This window comes from Protopterus annectens, chromosome 10.part0, assembly GCF_019279795.1.
Source record: "Protopterus annectens isolate FY-2018-M chromosome 10.part0, PAN1.0, whole genome shotgun sequence".
NCBI classification, from domain to species: domain Eukaryota; kingdom Metazoa; phylum Chordata; order Ceratodontiformes; family Protopteridae; genus Protopterus; species Protopterus annectens.
The window spans coordinates 672,786,079-672,805,876 of record NC_056744.1 but is presented as its reverse complement, the minus strand read 5'-3'; the positions used below and the strand labels follow the sequence as shown (position 1 = coordinate 672,805,876).

General features: G+C 39.7%; 1 protein-coding gene across 3 annotated transcripts in view; it reads left to right on the top strand.

Moving 5' to 3' along the window:
* Window positions 1-19,798, top strand: part of FYB2 (FYN binding protein 2) — a 1,416,888-nt gene that overhangs the window by 531,869 nt on the left and 865,221 nt on the right. The window lies entirely within an intron of this gene.

Genomic DNA, 19,798 nt, shown 5'->3' with positions numbered 1-19,798 from the left:
GTTCGTAAGTGCCGGTCGGCCAACTCCTGAGATTTTCAAAGCTGAATTTCAGAACCGAAGTCTTCATTAAAGCTAAGTACCCCATTGGGGAAACTTTTTTCTTGCTCCAGACCGATGTCAGAAAAAGTTAACAATTGTATTTCTTGTGGGAAGCAAATACCTCATAAGGATTTTCACTCTTACTGTATTCCTTGCCTAGGCCCTGATCACGATGTTGCTAGCTGTCGGTTTTGTGCTAGATTCAACCAACGTACTATCAAGCATCGGTTCGATTTTGCATTTCATTATTTTGGCCGACGATTTAATTACATAATGCTGGCGGAACAGCCGACAACCGGAGTTTACAAAAAATGCAAGGACAAGGACAAGGATAGACATCCGAGGTCCAAAACCGATGATGAAGCCTCTTCTAGGCCAGTCGCTGGTTCGCCGGTTCTCAATGAGGCACTTTTGCAGCCCCTGGCGCCCGCTACCGACTCCCACGTGGAGCCGGCTGGGCCTCTGGAAACTCAAAGTATTGAACCCTCGGAAATCAATCCCTCACATGGGTCCGGAGCTGCTGAGCAGGCATCGGCTTCTGAGGGTGTCTTCAGACCTACACAACTATATATTAAGCCATCCTCAGCTTCAAAGACTAAAGCAGCTCTAAAGACAAAGAAACAAGTACAGCATTCTCCTCTTCACTTCCATGCCTAAAAAACAGATGCTCAAAATGGCCGAAGACCCAATTACTTTGATCAGGGGCGCCCATCCCCCCCTGATAAGAGGCTTAGACAAGAGACAGAGTATGATTCTTCTGATCAGGTATCCATTTCCTCTGATTCCTCTTCTGAGCAGGATTACTCCATGCTTCCCTATGAGGATTCTGATGCTGAAGAATCCATTCCTTCAGCCTCTCCTCCTGAGGACTATTCTTTTGGGGAAACACTGCATACTATGAGGGAGCATTTCCACTGGGAGAGTCAAGAATATTCTGAGTCTGAGAAAAGGCTCAGAGACTTCCTGCTTCTTCCTCAACACAGACCCCTTGCCATTCCACCTGTTCTAGACATTGTAGACAATGTATTTTCAGAGTCTGGACTGTCCCCTGACTCTATACCCCCTGCACCTGCTAAGTCAGACAGATACTACAGGGTTCCGGATTCTCATAAATTCCTATATAAAAACATCGCTGCTGACCGAGAAACTATATCTCAAGGTCCCAAGGGGGTTGAGGCTTCCACTGCAAAAAACCCTGTCCCCTCTGATAGGGATTCTAGGGCTCTAGACAGATGGGGGAAAAAGGTATACACGTCTGCCACCCTGGCTGTAAGGGCTTTAAATTGTCAATTTCATATGCTTAAATATCAGCAATATTTAATGTCATTACTTAAACAGAAAATTTTGACAAATACTGAATGTTCAGAGAACAAGGAATTACAGGATTTATTGCATGCAACTGAACAAGTGGGAAATCATACTTTGCAATGTGGTTATGATTCACTGGAGGCCTCTTGCAGGGCCGCTTTTACAGGTTCTGTTATTAGAAGGTATGCTTGGTTAAAGGAACAAAATCTGCCTGATCATGTTAAAGCAAAATTATTAGATTCACCATTACAGCATGATACTTTGTTTAGTACTAAAGCAGAAGAGATGTTGAAAAAAATGGAGGATAAAGCAAAATCCATGCAGACTGTCAAGGATTTCTTACAGCTACAGCCACCCAGGTTTAGCAGGAACTGGTCTTCTAAAAATTGGTCCTTTCCAGTCTCAGACAGACCACAAAGTGGCAGATACAGGTGTCCCCGAGGCAGATCTCAGCCCCAAGGCTCATACAGGCCTAAACAATGAAGTGCTCCTACCTCCAAAAGCAGAGAAGACAAATCACAGCCTTACAGGAAACAGTCCCAATGACTTTCCTCTACCAGTTCCAAGCAGTTTTCTTTTGACAGCCCCCTTAGGGGGAAAATTAGCACTTTTTTCATCAAATTGGCAAATGGTTACCCAAGACAAATGGGTTCTGAACATAGTGTCCCAAGGCTACAGGTTCCATTTTCACACACTACCAATGTCAAAGGGCATGCCAGACCTGCTACACAATCAGTGGGCAGAGGCACAAAAACAAATTACAGCCCTCGTGGACATGAGGGCCATTCAGCAAGTACCACAACAAGAACAAGTGCAAGGAATTTACTCCAGACTTTTCCTAGTACCCAGGAAGGACAAAACCTGGAGACCGATTCTGGGCCTGTCTACACTAAATACGTTTCTGGAAGTTCCAAAATTCAAGATGTTGACTCTTCAGCAGCTACTACCCATGCTGGGCAAGAGGGCTTGGCTAGTAACTCTGGACCTAAAAGAGGCATACCTGCATGTCCCAATCAGACAATCTTGCAGAAGATACCTCAGATTCATAGCTGGCTCAATGCATTACCAATTCTCTGCACTGCCCTTTGGCTTACCTACTGCGCCCAGGGTCTTTACAAAATGCCTGGCACCAGTAATTGTGTTTTGCAGACAAAAAGGAATTCAAATATACCCCTACTTGGACGACTGCCTAATTCAAGCAGAGAACAAAGACACTCTCCTAATGCATCTGGCATTTGTAAAAAGATTACTAATTGGCCTAGGGTACACAGTAAATGAAAAGAAATCAAAAATAGTGCCCTCTCAAGAGATAATATTCCTGGGTGCAAGCTTAAATACAACTGCCCAGATGGCTTATCTCACGGCAGACAAGGAAAAACAACTGACTACTTACTTCAAGAAATTGGCAACAAAAACCCACTTATCTGCAAGGAAAATCCTGCAGGCCTTGGGTTTCATGGCATCCTGCATTCTACTAATTCCATATGCCAGACTGCATGTGAGGAAGCTACAATGATATCTGAAAAGTGTTTGGACTCAGCATTTCCACAGCCTGGAAACAGTAATTTCACTCATTCCCTGCCTGCAACAGGAGTTTCGATGGTGGGCAGTAGCCTGTCACCACAACAAGGGTCTGCCATTCAGTATACCCACAGCCAGACAGACTCCGACAACGGATGCATCAAATTATGCCTGGGGGGGCCCATATGGCAGGAAAATGTATCCTGGGCACATGGCCTGCAAACCAGATGCAAAACCAGATGCATCTTCACATCAATCAAAAAGAGATGCTAGCTGTTCAAAATGCCCTGACAGCTTTCAAGGACCTACTTCATCCAGGACAATTACTGATAAAGACAGACAACACTACGGTCATGTGGTACATAAACAAGCAGGGAGGTACTCATTCCTAACCCTTCTGCAGACAAGCAATGACCTTATGGGACACAGCATTGGCCTTTCAAGTTCACCTGCAAGCACAATTCCTGCCAGGAAAAACAAATACTCTGGCAGATGAACTAAGCAGAAACCTCATGGATCCCCATGAATGGAAACTGGATTCACAAATCTTCAGGATGATAATAAGGAAATGGGGATGCCCAGACATAGATCTATTTGCCTCCCCTCACAACTGTCAACTGCAGAGATTTTGCACAAGGATTTACCACAAGCAAACATGGAAAGTGGGCGCCCTATCATTCTGCTGGAAAAAATCTAACAGTATATGCTTTTCCCCCACTACCTCTCCTTCCCAGAATACTCCTGAAGGTCAGACAAGAGAAGCCAAAAATGATTCTGATTGCACCAGACTGGCCACGCCAGCACTGGAACCCAATCCTAAAGAGCTAGTCTCAAGGTCCAGCATGGATATTGCCTCAAACGTGTCATTTGCTGGCCCAACAAAACAATCAGATCCTGCACAGCCAACTCAGGACCTTAAATCTGGCAGCATGGCGGATAATGTAGATATTCAGAACACTCCTCTTTCAAAAGCTGTTATGGATGTTATCTTGGTGGCCAGGAGGCCCAGTACCAGAAAATCTTATGCAGAGAAATGGAAGAGATTCTGTGCTTGGAACCAGGAACAAGGCATTGACACGTCTGTACCAAACATTCCTCAGATTTTACAATACCTAACTGAGATGCTGAACAAAGGCCTTTTCTTTCTCATCAATTAAGATTCATGCCTCTGCCATTTCTGCACATTACAATATGGAACCACCTATCTTTTCTCATCCTTTAATAAGACAGTACCTCAGAGGGGCCAAAAACATTAGGCCTCCAAGGAGAGCACCAATTCCGGCCTGGGACCTCAATTTTGTTTTGGAAAAACTCACACTGCCTCCTTTTGAGCTAGCATCAACAGCGAATATTAAATTCTTATCCTGGAAAACAGCTCTTCTCCTAACCATAACCTCTGCAAGGCGAGTCTCGGAGTTACAAGCACTCATAGCTTTGGAACCTTTCATCATTTTTTATCCAGACAGGGTTTCTCTGAGGACAAACCCTACATTTATGCCTAAGGTGGTGTCCAGTGTGGCCCTCAGTCAAACCATTCACTTGCCTACCTTTTACCCAAATCCACAGAACAAGGGTGAGAAAATTCTACATTCCTTGGACATACACAGGCAGTTACGCTTCTGCTTGGACAGAACTAAAGCTTTCAGAAGGACTGAGCAACTTTGTGTCATATGCTGCAGGATCACAAGGAAAGGCTATCTCAAAACAGACTATTTCTAAACGGATAGGCCATTGCATCCGTTTCTGCTATTCTCAACATGGCAAATCAGTGCCTAAGGGCATTAGGCCTCATTCCACCAGAGCAGCAGCCACTTCAGCAGCCTTTCTCCGGGGAGTACCAACCAAAGATATCTTAGAGGCTGCAACTCGGAGTTCAGTGCACACCTTTACAAAACACTACCACTTGCCTCTCTACTCTAAGTCCAGAGCAGGTTTCGCCACTGCAGTTCTGCAGGGCCTCATAGCCTCTCCTAATCCTATTTAGCCCAGCCACCCTTCCTCAGCTTTGGGATTCAACCCAAGAGTAATGACTGCAACAGTGAAACACGATGAACATAGTACAGTTGTGTACCTACCATAAATGTAGATGTTTGAGTGTATTCACTGTTGCAGTCCAGGTTACCCACCCACCATCCCCCTTCTCTTTGCTGGGACTTAACTGCATTTCTCTATCCTATACAACCGTTTTGGTGTATTTGCTTGTAGATGAAGGAAATGTTATTTTTGTGTATGCATTTCTTATTGATATATTTTTCAGCCTGCCTATTTGGGGTACCTGACATCTGGGGCAACAAAAACTGAAGAAAATGGCGTCGGCTGCATCTTTTATACCCCTGGCGCACTGATGTCAGGGAAGAGGCGACAGCAACTGACGCAGGACCTAGACTTTGGAATTATGGCCGACTGTGGGTAGCCTGCCAGCAGGATAACCCAAGAGTAATGACTGCAACAGTGAATACATTCGAACATCTACATTTTTGGTAGGTACACAACTGTACTTTTTTGTTGTACGGAATTGACTAAGGTGCACTGTATTAAGAAACTGACAGTGGGTGGCCACAGTGGTGCAGTGGTTAGTGTTGCCACCTCACAGCACAAGGTTCTCCATTTGATCCTCAGCTGGGGTGCCTTCTGTGTGGAGTCTGCATGTCCTCCCTGTGGTCGCTTGGGTTTCCTCCGGGTGCTTGGTTTCCTCCCACATCCCAAAGACATGCTGTAGGTGGATTGGACACTCTAAATTGGCCCTAGGTGTGAGTGCGTGCATGTGTGTGCCTTTTGTGGAAGGTTGGGTGCCGGGCTGGCAACTCGACACTGTAAAACTCCATTGCCAATCATGAGCGGACAGGTGATCCACTGTGGCGACCCCTAACCAGGAAAAAGCCAAAAGAAGAAGAAGAAGATTAAGAAACTGACAGTGGCAGCTATAAATGACAATTAATCCATAACAATTGAAAGCATGTAACACTTATTTGTCAAACCAAGTAAATATTTAACTAGTTACAAAAAGAAATAGTAAATTAAAAATGCTCAAAAAGAAGTTATCTAGAACAAGATAATAGTCCAGAATTTATCCAACGATTAGTACCTTATATTGTATCAGATGTAGAAGGTGAATTGGTCAGGCTGAAAAAAATATGCAGTTTTGAGTAAAGAGTATTCTCAGACTGCTATGACTTAGAAAAAGGTCAATTTGAAGAAGTTTGTATATGTTGAGACATTAACATTAGACTGTAAGTAATTGTAAATATGAAAAGTAGAGTTGTATTTTCAAGTGAACCAAACCATTCTTTGCCTGATGGGGAGTGGTGACTTACAAATAAAATGATATACTGTAGACATGAATTTCAATGGATGTAGAACAGATTATTAGGTGTTCTGACAATCAGTGTGCATAAGGAATTGTTCTAATCTAACAAACTGATTTTCTGATCTTCCCTTTATCTTGTTTACCTCTGTGACTGCCAACCATTGAGTCCCTGCCTATCAATCTTAAATTCATTTGTTTCCTTTTACTGGGTATTCCTAGAATAGAGGCAAGAGCCAGCTGGAGGTGCTACCATCCAGACAGCTGGGGAGAGATATGTCCCCTCACTGATATCCCAGTAATTAGACCTTTTCAGTAAAGGGCCTAAGCTAATTTCTTGTGAGTGATGTGAGACACTGTGCCAATGTGGGACATCCTACACTCCCAGCATTTGTGTACATCCTTCCACACATGCTAATGAAGGCTTTCTTATCCACCTGAGATTTTCAAGCCCATATTGTAAGGCTTAGCAAGTTTCATACAGTGCAAGAGGCTTGTACAGTAGTGATTAGCTAAATGGAAGATGCCAATCTCTTCCCCGTATCCAGGAGTTGCAGTTTTGTGATGGATGCTCACTCTCACTCTTCACTGCCTTAGGCACTGTTTGACCTTGGGTCATAGAGCTTTATCCCTCTATGCAATAAAGACAGGCTAATTTTCTGAGTTAACACACACTCTCCAAGGATAGGGCTCATTAAATGAGATCAGTGGTAAAAACATGCTCAGCAGCAAAACGAGGCAGAAACCAGTCCTCAGACACCAAAATCATATATTCTTTATATATATATATATATATATATATATATATATATATTTTATGTATATACTTTTAGGTATTGTTTAGTTGCTGCTGATTTACATTTGGTGACTGTTTTTATATCATAAAGTACTATTTGAATAATCATACTTCTACTATTACTGTAATTTTGACAGTGAACCAACTTTTGTATTTATTGGTTTTGAAGCCATGTGACCATGCGACCCTCTCCCTTTACAGCCCAGACATTACCATCCTTACTGAAACCTGGTTGAAGCCACATATACCAGACATAGAAATAACTCCACCTGGTTACAATATTGTAAGAGCTGATAGAATAGAAAAAAAGGGAGGTAGTATAGCAATTCTCTTACAGCCCAGACATTACAATCCTTACTGAAACCTGGTTGAAGCCACATATACCAGACATAGAAATAACTCCACCTGGTTACAGTATTGTAAGAGCTGATAGAATATAAAAAAAGGGAGGTAGTATAGCAATTCTCTTTAAGAACACACTCAACTTACAACCTGTAAACATAAGTATTACTAACATTAATAATGCAGAGCTACTCCTAACCAGATTATAACTAAACTGGAACAAACATATGTATATAATAGCCATCTGCATCCCTCCAGGAAACAATTCCAGTACAGTCAAAATCATTCTCCTGGATGACATGCAACTCTGACAGTCCTCAAAATTACCTAAACCTTTAGGCTTTCACTCAAATGATTTCTCACCCAACTAGAATTGACAAGAAAACAGATAAGCAATCTATTTTGAACTGATTCTTAACTAAAACCCCAGTATTACCGAATAGCAGGGTGTCTCACAAATCACTTAAGTGACCATTTTGGAACCTACTTATTGAGAAATAACAGTAACCCTACTAAACTAATCAACTTATGCCAAGTTCATAATAAGAAAATTTTTAACTTACTGATTCTACTTAATATTCTTGAAAAAAATAGACTGGACACCTCTTAAGCAACTGCCCTTAGATGGTGCTGTGCAACACTTCAGTGACACCTTTCTTACTATTCTAAACAGATTTGCACCTCCAAGAATAGTTCGAGTCAAAGCCAACTACACACCATGGTTAACCTATGAGACCTGTATCCTCCTAAAACAAAGGGACAAAGCATAGCAAACCTGGGCTAAAAAATAAATCCCTCCAAAACCATTTAATTTACAAGCAACTTAGAAACAGTGCCAAACACCAAATGAAACTAGGCAAACAATACTACTATTCTAATTTACAATGGGAATACAGAATTAATCCACACAAATTCTGTAACACAGTCAATAACATATTTAATCCTGGCCAAACCACAACCCCCCCCAACTTACCTGATAACGCAAAAAATATTGCTGAACAATTTAACTTAGTTTTAGCACTGACTAATAATAGAAAGTCTCTCACAATGCCAGCACCCAACAACCCATGCAAATTTGTAGATGCATTGTCATTTCAGATAGTCCCAAAACAAACTATTGCAAAACTATTAAAGAAGTTGAAACCCACTTAAATGGCAGCAGATAACTTGCCAGCAGAATATCTAAAATTAACAGCAGCTGTTATTGCCTTCCCTGTGTCAATACTTATAAACCACTCTATAACAGAACAGTATGTCCCAGCTATTTGGAAAATTGCATATATTACCCCATTACACAAAGGAGGCAATTCAACAGAACTAACAAACTATCAGCCCATTGTTATACTTTCACCACTTTCTAAAATTCTGGAATGATGTAGTTACTTTCAACTTCCTAAACACCTTCTAAACAATAATCTCCTCTCATCGTCACAGCATGGATTTCGACCATATCATAGCACTACTACAGCTCTTCTAAATTTCACTAATAGTTTCATAGGTGTGTACTAGACTAATGGCCCTGGGGCCTTTACAAGCCTAGCCCACAGAAGTGCCCTGGCATCATGCTGCCCAATGTTAGTTCCTATTGCCTCTATCAAGTAGAGCCACTGAAGTGATCCCTGGGATGAACTTTCTATTACCCATCCACTCACCAAGACTTCTCTTGAAGAAGGACAGCGAAGTGCTATGCTTGACATGTATGGGAAGTCTATTCCAGAGCATGGGCAGTCTCTTGGTGAGGAACCTGTCCCTCTGGCATGTTCTGTTGATTGTGGTAATGAGGTTGAGGTATCTGGAGCGTGTGGTGTGGAGGGATTTGGATTTCTTTAGATGTAGCATTTCTAACAGAGCTGGGTTGGACATGGCTTTGTAAGTCAAGCAGAGATCACCTCTAAGTAGGCGATATGAGACAAAGAATAGCTAGAGTCTTTTGAGTCTGTCCATGTAGGACACGTGTTTAATGCCTAGGATCCTCTTCGTGTGGTACTTGTGTGCTACTATAAACAAATTCAAGGATGATGGCAAAATAGTGTCTTCAGTCTTTTTGGACATGTCTAAAGCATTCGATACAGTTTCCCATCCTAAGTTACTGTCCACTCTGAATAATCTTAATATCAACCCTGATGCTGTTAACTGGTTTCAAAGTTATCTACCTAGCCGCCAGCAAGCTGTGAAATGAAAGCAAGATCTATCCCCACTCCTTTCTGTTACACTTGGGACTCCCTCAGGGTTCAATCCTAAGGCCCCTCCTTTTCATCATATTCATAAATGATCTTACTACTACCTCCAGTTAAGCATCTATTATACAATAAGCAGATGATTCAACCCTCATGTGCAGCATCCAAAATAAGTCAACTTTTTACTGTCACACAAAAAGCCTTCTCTGATATTGAAACGTGGCTAGCAAACTCACAACTCATTCTCAAACCTAATAAAACTAAACTTATAATATTTCATCCAGCTAACTTTTATATCACTGCCAGTAATAATACTAGGATTTTCCCAGATTCCCAAACAAAACTATTAAGCGTCATAATTGACAACCGACTAAAATTTGACATACACATTTCTAACACAATCAAAAAGGTTCACAAGAAAATGGGAACAGTGTATAGACACACAAAATTCTTAACAGACGCTGCAAGAATAGCCATAGCTAGAACACACCTTCTCTCCTCACTCTTATATTATGCATCCCCCATACTTACCAACCTCAAAAAGTCAGAACTAAGTATATTAGAATCATGTTACAATAAGATTGCCAAATTTGCAACAGATTCCACACATTCAACCCATCACTGTCAATGCCTCAAAAAATCTTTCTTGGTTGGAACTACTTCTTGTTATGAGCTATAACCAATTATACAACGACCCCCTATTAATATTCCAAAATGTGCACACTGATTGGTCAGCGTGCACGTTGTAAATCAGAGATGTCCTTCAAAACCATAACAAAGAAATGGGGGAATGCCAGAGAGATAGACCTTCGCCTCCCCACTCAACCACCAACTGAAGAAATTCTGCTCAAGAGTATACCACCCACTGGAAGGTGGACTCTTTTTCTTTCAGCTGGAAGGCCCTGGCAGTGACAGTATATCTCTCCCATTGATGTTTACAGTAATGGAAAAAGGTCAGGTCGCCCAGACGTTTTCCATTAGTATAACTCTGTTTTTTTACAGCAATGGAGAACGCAAGATCTCCGTTGCTTTTTACACACTCTCACTTTGTTAAACAAGTTTAACATAGCGAGACAGCTTCAAAAAAAGTAACGGAGATCTTCCTATCTCCGTTGCTTTTTTTAAAGGTGTCTCTCTATGTTAAATGGGTTTAACATAGCGAGACAGCTTTAAAAAAAGCAACAGAGATTCTCCATTTCTTTTTTTAAAGCTGTCTCGCTATGTTAAACTCCTTTAATGTAGTGAGACAGTGTGTAAAAAGCAATGGAGATCTTGATTCTCCGCTGCTTTTGCCCATAGCTCTGATGTAGTGTGTAAGCATACGCATGTGCAGTACTTCAGAACTGCCGCAGAATACCAGACAGTTGTGGAAGGTGTTCGCCCTTGTGACCAAACCACACCAACGGTGGGTAAATCCAGCATTGCCCACACCCAGGCGTGGGTTATTGCTATATTAATAATGGCTCACAAAATAATGCACAATCTCCTGACAACATACCTCCCCTAAAGAAATCTTCTGCAACCCTATTCTGACATTCATAATCTTCGATCATCTAACAAAGACTTACTCCAAGTAACCAAAGTATCCAATACAGCAGGCAACTCTCTTTACACTAACTTTGTTGCCAAAAATTGTAATACCCTTCTGCATAGTATGAAATCCATAAGTAATCTTAATCATTTCAAAATATCTCTCAAAAGACACTTATTTGAATCTTGGCTTTGCACATGTAACACTCAATGTTAATTATTAACTTAGCACTACTTATACAAGTTGGCAGTACGTACTAATTCTGTTAATATTATCCCTTCTAACAACACTTTTCTGTAAGTAGTTACATTGTTAGTTGCAACTCTCACCATGGAAGTATTACTAACTGTGCTACCTACTTAATTTCCTAGCTAATGTTATGTTCCTCCACATATATAAGTTCAACCATATATTTGTCTGTATTCAAGTGTTTAAAGTCTTGTTCTATTTGATACTATGTATATATTTTTGTTTTAAAATTTTTATCCTTTAAATGTGTTAACATTCTTTTGTCTATAATGTCTATTACTTGATGTGATAACTTTGTATGTAAGCTTAAGCTGGAGCTTTTCTCCCCGGGCCTCTGCTGGAAATGGGCACTGTCCCAGTCGGACCATCCCGGTTAACAAATGTAAAATAAATAAATAAAATAAGTAAATATATGTGATTTGTATAAAAAGATGAATTGTTTGTGTTGTGTATTAAGCATTGAGGAAGGGAAGTGTCCCAAAAGCTTTCCCATTATTTATTTATTGTACATTAAAGAATATACGATTTTGGCATTTGAGATCCACTTTCTGCTTTGTTTAATTTTCTGAGTTGTTCTCTGCACCTTTTGTTTGGCAGCAGACCAAGAACTCAAGGAATTCTGGGTACATATACCTAAAAAAAATTATTTTGCTGAAGTGGGATAATGTAGACTACGGCTAAAAGGGTTGTTCTGGAGAATGGAGTATCCAACAGCATGGGTTGCAGAAGGCTATTGATGTACCTGAAGCAGAGGGGATGAATTTTTCAAAGCCTAAACCTGACAAAAAATATCTTCAGAATTACACTGAATTGTGTTTTTTCTGAGTTAGGGGACCTAGGCTTCAGAATGCTAAAATAATTTCATATTTAGGACTGATGAATGAACACAAGGTTTCCAGAAGCACTTTGCAATGACACACTAACTGATTGATTGTTTTGCATGGAAGTAAGGGTACTGCAGATATATCTTCAAGGAGCCAAAGGAGTTTGTTAGACAAGGAATGTATTCCTAACAGACTAACTTTTGATGCATCTTGCTATGACACTGTTACTATTCAACTGCATAGCTTCAAGGATGCTTTACAGTGACGCACACAATATTTGCTTCACGATGAGTAGCTAATGCTGATTTTAAATATGTCTAGACAGGCAGAGGAGACAATAACCTGAGATGTGTGGTAGTGAAGTTCAGCCTTAGCCTGTATAGGAGAATGTTTATGCCTATTAAAATGTATGTGCCAAAGCTAACTGTTTATAATTCAAGAAATTTCATGAAGTGCCCATGTTTATTTGAAACTGGGCTACAGTGATTGTCCCTGTTCTATGGAAGCACCTGCATGAAAATGAGAGCAGACATATGATAGTCACTTCATCTTTTAGTACCACCTGCCAAACCACAAGTCAATGACCACAAAGCTTTCACAAAGCAAAGTAATGAAAGGCTGCCAATCTGAAATCTTAGTACAGAACTGTGTTTTAAATGGGAAGTGAAACTTCCTGAGATAGCAGTTGCAATTTTTGAGTGGATGTAATACTGTCTGCATTGTAATGTGAAGGTCTGTACACCTTTGCTAGATACTTCTCACTCCAAGGTTTCTCAGTCTTGGAGAAGAGGGAAGTAATTGCTTGAAGTAAATTCTTTCTGCTAGACTATGCAGTGTCAAAGATATTTAAACAGTGTCAGTATCAGTGGAATCAACTTTCTACATGGAAGGAGGTGCTTGGGAGTCTTGGCACCTTGTGATCCTACTTGCTTCCTGTCACTGTGTACTGTGGCTAAAGTAGTTTCACATATTTAATTTTTTCATTCAGTGAGTTGTGTCACATACTACGGTCTAGAAGCTGCATGTTATAATTTGATGCACGGTCTGGATTTTGGTAGGAAATGCCAGAGTATGATGAAGTAAAACCCCACAGTAAGCCTACTGGACTGTCATGACTGCCTTATGAGGGGCCTGTGGAGCTGAAACCATGGATCTAGTCAGTGTCCATGACCTTTTGGGTGGTCTGTAGTAATTCATAACCAGTGCTGTTATGCAAAAGGAAAACATGAATGCCCCAATACAGTCATAAATATATATGAATTATTATTAATGGTGCGATCTTGGTGCTTTAGGCTACAGCATTCTAATCAGTGAAGAATGGCAGTTGGCTGTGTATCCCAAAGTCTTACTGTGTAGCTACAGAACAATAATCCTGTCGTAGTTATATTTTAGATTGCTCAGCATGGTACCTGAGGATCAAATGGAGATGGGAGAGGAAATATGTCCTACCCATAATTTTATATGCAGGCGCAGCATGGATTCTAATCACTAAAGAATGGCAGTTGTCTGTGTATCAGGAAGTCTTTCTGTGTAGCTATAGAACAATAATCCTGTCACATTTATAATCTAGATGCTTAACATGGTGCCCGAGGAGCAAATGGAGATGGTAGAGGTAATATGTACTGCCCATAATTTTATATTAAGGCCCAGCTTGGATGATGAAATCAGTGACTTTATTCTAGTAGATGTCAAACTGCTACTAGGTCTGTAGCATCCTTTGGAATAGCCATCTTAATCCATCCAAGCAGTATAATTGTATTAATATTATGAGGTCTTCCAGGGATTGATGTACTTGATAAAAATACAGTTTTAATATTTAAAAATCAATAGCAGATGTCATAAAGGAATATATACATTTTTTTGCATTAAAAGCATAGAGACCAGTGTTTCTTTTCCTTGGATGCACTACATTTTGTTAAGATGATGGGAGACCCTGAATGTGAAATTCCTAACATCTACAACCTAATAATTTTAGTATCCCACTCCTGGGCCAAATTTATCGTGAATGATTAGGTCCAAGATTATTTTTATTCTTCATCAGGACATGCATTTTATAAAAGATCCTGTGTCTCTTTACAGACAAGTAACTATGATGCTGTCCTACCAAGCAGTGTTTGCATTTTGTATACATGATCTAAAATTAGCCATTTGTCTGTAAAGATAAAATGCAACTTCAAAAGAAGGTCTTTTAAAGTCATCCATTAATGACTCCCGGGTCATGTGTTAATGTAAGGAGGGGGAATAGGAGGATAAATAGGGTTTTGTGTCAGAGAATAAGAGTATACCTATGTAGGTTTGCTATTGCTAGTAAGGACTGTTTATATAGAAAAGTGGAAGGTAAAAAAGGGAAAAAGTTGTACGGTTTAGCCAGCAGTGTAACAAGAACACAACCAGTTTTTGCTCAAGTGGTCTTAGACTTGCTTCTTGAAGTTAGATAAGTTAGTTTTTGTTAGGATAGATTGAGGGAGGTTATTCCAAAGTTTGGAGATATAGTTTGAGTAAAGAGAGTCACCAACCTTATTTTTAGGTTTGGTAATGTGTACGAGGGATTTGTTTGAGGAATGGAGGACTCGGGTGTTAATGTGGGGTTGGAGCATTTGTTGGAGGGCAGGGATTTTGTCTTGTTGGTGAGTGAGTTTGTGTGTGATAGCGAGTTTGGGTATATGTTAGTTGTTGGGGAAGTTCTAGCCAGTTTAGTTGCAATGACAGGCAGTGATGGGTTCTTTACAGAGATGTTATTGCAAACTGCAGTTTTATTATAGCAGGCCTTAGGTTTTAATTCAGTCTTTCTTAAATTAGTGAAAATAGGACAGGCATATAATTAGGTAGAGAGCAGCTGGGTGCTGGCTATTTGAAGTCTAGTAAAGGTAATGAGGAAAGGTTTAAGAGAGGCACGTTTTATATATGTCTTTTTAATGGCTTGTGCTAGGTGTATGCCAAATTTCAAGTTGTTATCAATTGTTACACCTAGTAGTTTGGTATGTGGCACAGCTGATATAGTAGCATTGTCTAATGAGTGTGTTTTAAATGAGGTGGAGGAATCAGGTGTTTTACCAGAATGGAAGAGTATGAGCTTAGTTTTGTTTTAATTGAGTATTAGTTGTAAATCTGATAGCCAAGATTCAACAGCTGAAAAGTTTGTTGCATTTTTACTTTGAGTTGTTGTAAGTTCGATTCAGCACTGATGAGTGTAGCCTCATCTACATACTGAATGATGGTGGCAAGATGGATAGCAGAGTGTAGCTTGTTGGTAAAAACAGTAAATGGAAGGGAACCCAGGATTAAGCCCCGAGGTACCCCATGGATACAGGTAAAAGAGAAGAGAGCTTATTTGCCATTTCACTGCTCATTGGATCAGCAAGCAAGAGTAGAGTGACTAAGTCTGAGAGAGGCTAACTTGGTAAGGAGTTTCTGGTGAGATGCGGTGTTAAATGCTTTAGAGAGAGCTAAGGAGATAGAAGATACCATTTTGCCATCATTTCTGTAATGGTTAATGGTGTTTGTGAAGTTTAGGAGAGCAGTTGTGGTACTGTGGTAGGGGTGGAAACCATGTTGTATGACTGTTAAGTTTTTAAGAGATAGCTCAAAAGCTGTGTATGGATGCATTTTTGTAGGATTTTGGCTAGTGCAGATAAAATTGCCATACGAGTCTGTAATTAGAGATTTCGGTAGAGTTCCCACCTTTGTGAAGTGGGGTGATATGATACTTTCCAGAGGTGTGAGTCATGTTCTGAGATAGAACATTTGAACAGCATTGAGAGAGGGTATGCTATGACGTGCTGCAAGCTTAAGGTATTCTGATGATAAAGTATCTGCTGTTAGAGAGGTTGAGTTAAGTTTGCCAAGTAGATTTTTTATGGTGTTAGTTGGAACAGGCATAAAGTGGAAGGTACCATTATTTTCCATTGTAAGGGTTGGGATAGTTGATGGGGAGTTGCAGTGTTTTTTAGTAAGTGTAAGCATTGATGTAGTAATGTATTGAATTGTGTAGCTATGCTGTCTTGACTAGAGGTAGCTGTTGGGGAGTTTTTTTTAGGGCATACCAGAATCTTTGTGGATTGTTATGGGGTTTTCCCTGGATCTCAGTGTAGTAGTTTTTTTTTTTTTTTTGTCTACCTTTATTTTGATTTTAGCTTTATTTATAAGATTATGGTAGTGGTCGAGGTGGCTTGGGTTTTGTTAGTGTGCCATTGTGTCCAGGCTTTGTCCCTTTGTTTAAGTAGGTTTTTGTTTTTTCATTTTAGCCATGGTGCATAATATGCTGCAATTCCTGTGGTTCTTCATGGGGCTAGTTTGTTTAGAATGTTAAGGAAAGTAGAGTTAAAGTACTCTACTGCAGTATGTAGGGGCACTGTTTTGATTGGGGTCCAATTGTAAGTGCATAGGAGGGAGTTAAATGTCTCAAGTTTGAAGTCATTTTTTTTTTTTGTTCTGAATTTGTCTAGATGGGATGTTTTTGGGGGATGAGTTTATTGCCTTAGTAAGTATGTTGGGAGGTGGTCACTGATACTGTCTGGGAGATGGCCAAAATGTGAGGTTTGAGGAATTTTATTGGTTAGGATCCAGTCAAGAGTGGCTTGCCTATTTGTGGATTTGTCAGTTGTAGTTGGGGCTTGCATGAGTTGTCTAAAGCCATGCAGGTTGATGAAGTTAGTGGGGTTATTAGTGTTGTATGTTTTCCAGTCAGCATTAAAGTCATCCATAATTATGGTTTCTTGTGGGAATGTTAGTGATGTGTAATGGAATATTTCCTCAATTGATGTAACGTTATTAGCTGGTTGAATGTAAATACCTATGATGATTAAATATTTGTTGGGGTTTATTGTGACTTTAGCATATATTTCATGGGTTCATAGATTAGTCCTAGGCTAACTACCCTTGTGGGCCATTTTAAGCCTAGCCAATTATCCCATGTGAGAATCAAACCATGCACCTTGTGTTTGTAAGGTAAACACCTTAGCCATTATGTCATCCTCCCACTATTTGTTTGAATGGTTCTAAGAGTTCTAGTTTGAGATTTGCTTTGTAGACAATGGCTCCTCCTCCTCCACATTTACTAGTCCTGTCCAACCTATGTATATTATAACCTGGAGGTAAGATTACATTGTCATGTATGTCTAGCTTCAAGCCAGGTTTCTGTTAGGACAGTAGTGTTGAGGGAGTATAGCAATATGTTAGCATGTAATCTAATCTAAAATTAAGGTTACCCATATAAAAGGACATGTTACAGGCAGCCCATGTTCAGACTTACACTGATTGCTGTCTGTTCTTTTCTTAACACTGCTAGATGTGAAAAGCAGCTTGTATGCTTTCAGGAACATAAACTTTGTGCCCTTTAAAAAAGTTCACTAAAGTATTAAGGCTGCTGGAGAGTCCTGCTATTCCTTATTCATGTCCCATAATTTCAAACTTTAATTTTCACTGCATTGCTTGTCATTACACCTTTAAAGTTTGCATTTCCCTCAGCAAGTAATGATCTTAGATCTCAAGATTAATTGCCTGCACCTGCAGACAGCTTGTCTTCATGTAAAAGTAGTCATCAGTGAAAACTAAAAAAACAGCTAACAACTTGCAAATGCATGATGGAATCTTTCTAAGTTTCACTCAGAATAGAATGCATGGAATTCCTCTGAATAGCTACCTTAATTTGCAGACATATTTGTCATTGAGAGCATTTTCTAATGGAAAAGCAAGGTAATAGCTTCTCTGCTGCAAGATGCTTAACATTTTTTATGGTTTTCATCATTTTGTCTTATTTTTCAAGCCTATTTATTTACAAAAAATGTTTTTAGCTTTAGCCAAGGGCTTTGATATAGACATATACACCCTTGTAAAAACAAGGTAATTATCATCTTAGTTCTACATATAATATAATTAGTACACTTTCACATCCCCACTTCAACAGCCCAAGATCACAGCTTCATATTAAATCAAACTTCTGTTCAGTCCTCCTTCTCTTATTGTACTATAGCAATTATACTCAATATTTACAAGCAAAAAATGGTACTTGTTCACTTTAGTACTTAACACATGCAACAGTTAAGACCCACCTCCACATATAAAATACCCCTATCTGCACATTATACAAAATTGTTTTACAATATACTATGCAGTTTATATCAGGAAAGATTTTATACAGTAAGAACAGGAATTGTTTTACTTAGTTACTTCTGTTTACCATTCAGTTCCCTTCTAAACATTAAAGACAAAATGTGAGCATATGCTTTACCATCCACATAAAAGTTTAACAAAGTCAGTAAAAACTGCAGTTATCCCCTTCTGCTAGGTGTCCCTTGTGTGTAAGCATGTACTCACCCGCCCTTTATATAATTCTCTGGCCTCCTGCCCCAGAGCATTAACCTCAGGACAACTGAAACCCTGCTGACCAACAGCTACTCCAGCTATTTGGACCCACCACTACCTTATAAGAAAGCCACTCCAAACAACATATGCATGTTAATTGTGCAGTTCATTTTGTATTAACCTATTTAGCTGTGAACTCCAGGTATTAAGCTCTGAACCTGGTGTTTCTCGCTTATAGTAAGGGCATCAGCAACCCAACCTTTGCCCGCCATTGATAGGTCCCCTAGGAACGCTTGTTTTCCCCATACTCTCCTCTCCATTTCCTGTCCCTTAGTTTTTGCATCTTTTTCACTACCATCTCTTTCACCTCTAGATAACCCGCCCCACTTGGTCTGAATCCTACCTAGTTTTACAATTGTACTTTTCTGTTTTTTCTTTTTTCTTTTTTGCCATGGGAGCAGCATGTGCTCCCCTCTTTTCCAGTTTGGTTTTATTATACTGGGAGCAGAATTTTGCATTTAGCTCAACTTATTTTTCAAAGATGTCTGTTTATTTGTACTTCCTGGATGATATTTTTATCATCTAGAATGGCTCAAGGGATGAGTTAGAAAATAACCATACAACTGAATTTTTGAACTTCACTTATAACATAGGAATACATGAAGAGAATTATTTGAATGTAAAATTGGTTAAGGATATGGACAATGGTAGATTTAAATCTGTTCTTTATAGGAAAGATAATTTTGCTATTACCTGTGTACATTATAGTAGTAATCACCCCTTCCATCAGAAGAGAAATATTGTAAAAGGGCAAACGGTTCTTATTGCTTGTATGACCTCTCCAGTTTTGATGACCTTGATCTAGAGCTTAATTATATTGCTGGGCTATTTATTGAGTGGGAATATGCTGAGCCCTTGGTTAACAGCATAACTGAGGAAAATTTAAAAGGATGGGGCACGACGTATGTCCCCCTACTTGGTTCTGGTAAGGAGCAGTGGTTCCAAATAATAATGGTGCTCTAGTACAAAAGTAAACCAAGGGGTCCATACTTCTGAGAAATCAGAGGAAAGTTATGCTAGGTCTTTAATTTTTAAGTCCAACTCTGACACCAAAGAACACAATTTCTCAATAACTCCATGCACCTCACCTGTGTGATCTGTATTAACAAATACTTCACATTCTTACCAACTTAACATATCATCATACTGTCTATCTATATCTTTCAACACCTGCCCTCTCACCACTGTTCGGGTGGACTTGTATATTTTTTATGTTTTAACATAGACTATAGTCTAATAATTTTTTATATGCTGATTGTCATATTTAATTGTCATTTTTTATTTTTTATATCAGTGGTGGCACCTCATGCTTTGTTGTATCTTATATATTCCACTGTCAAACTG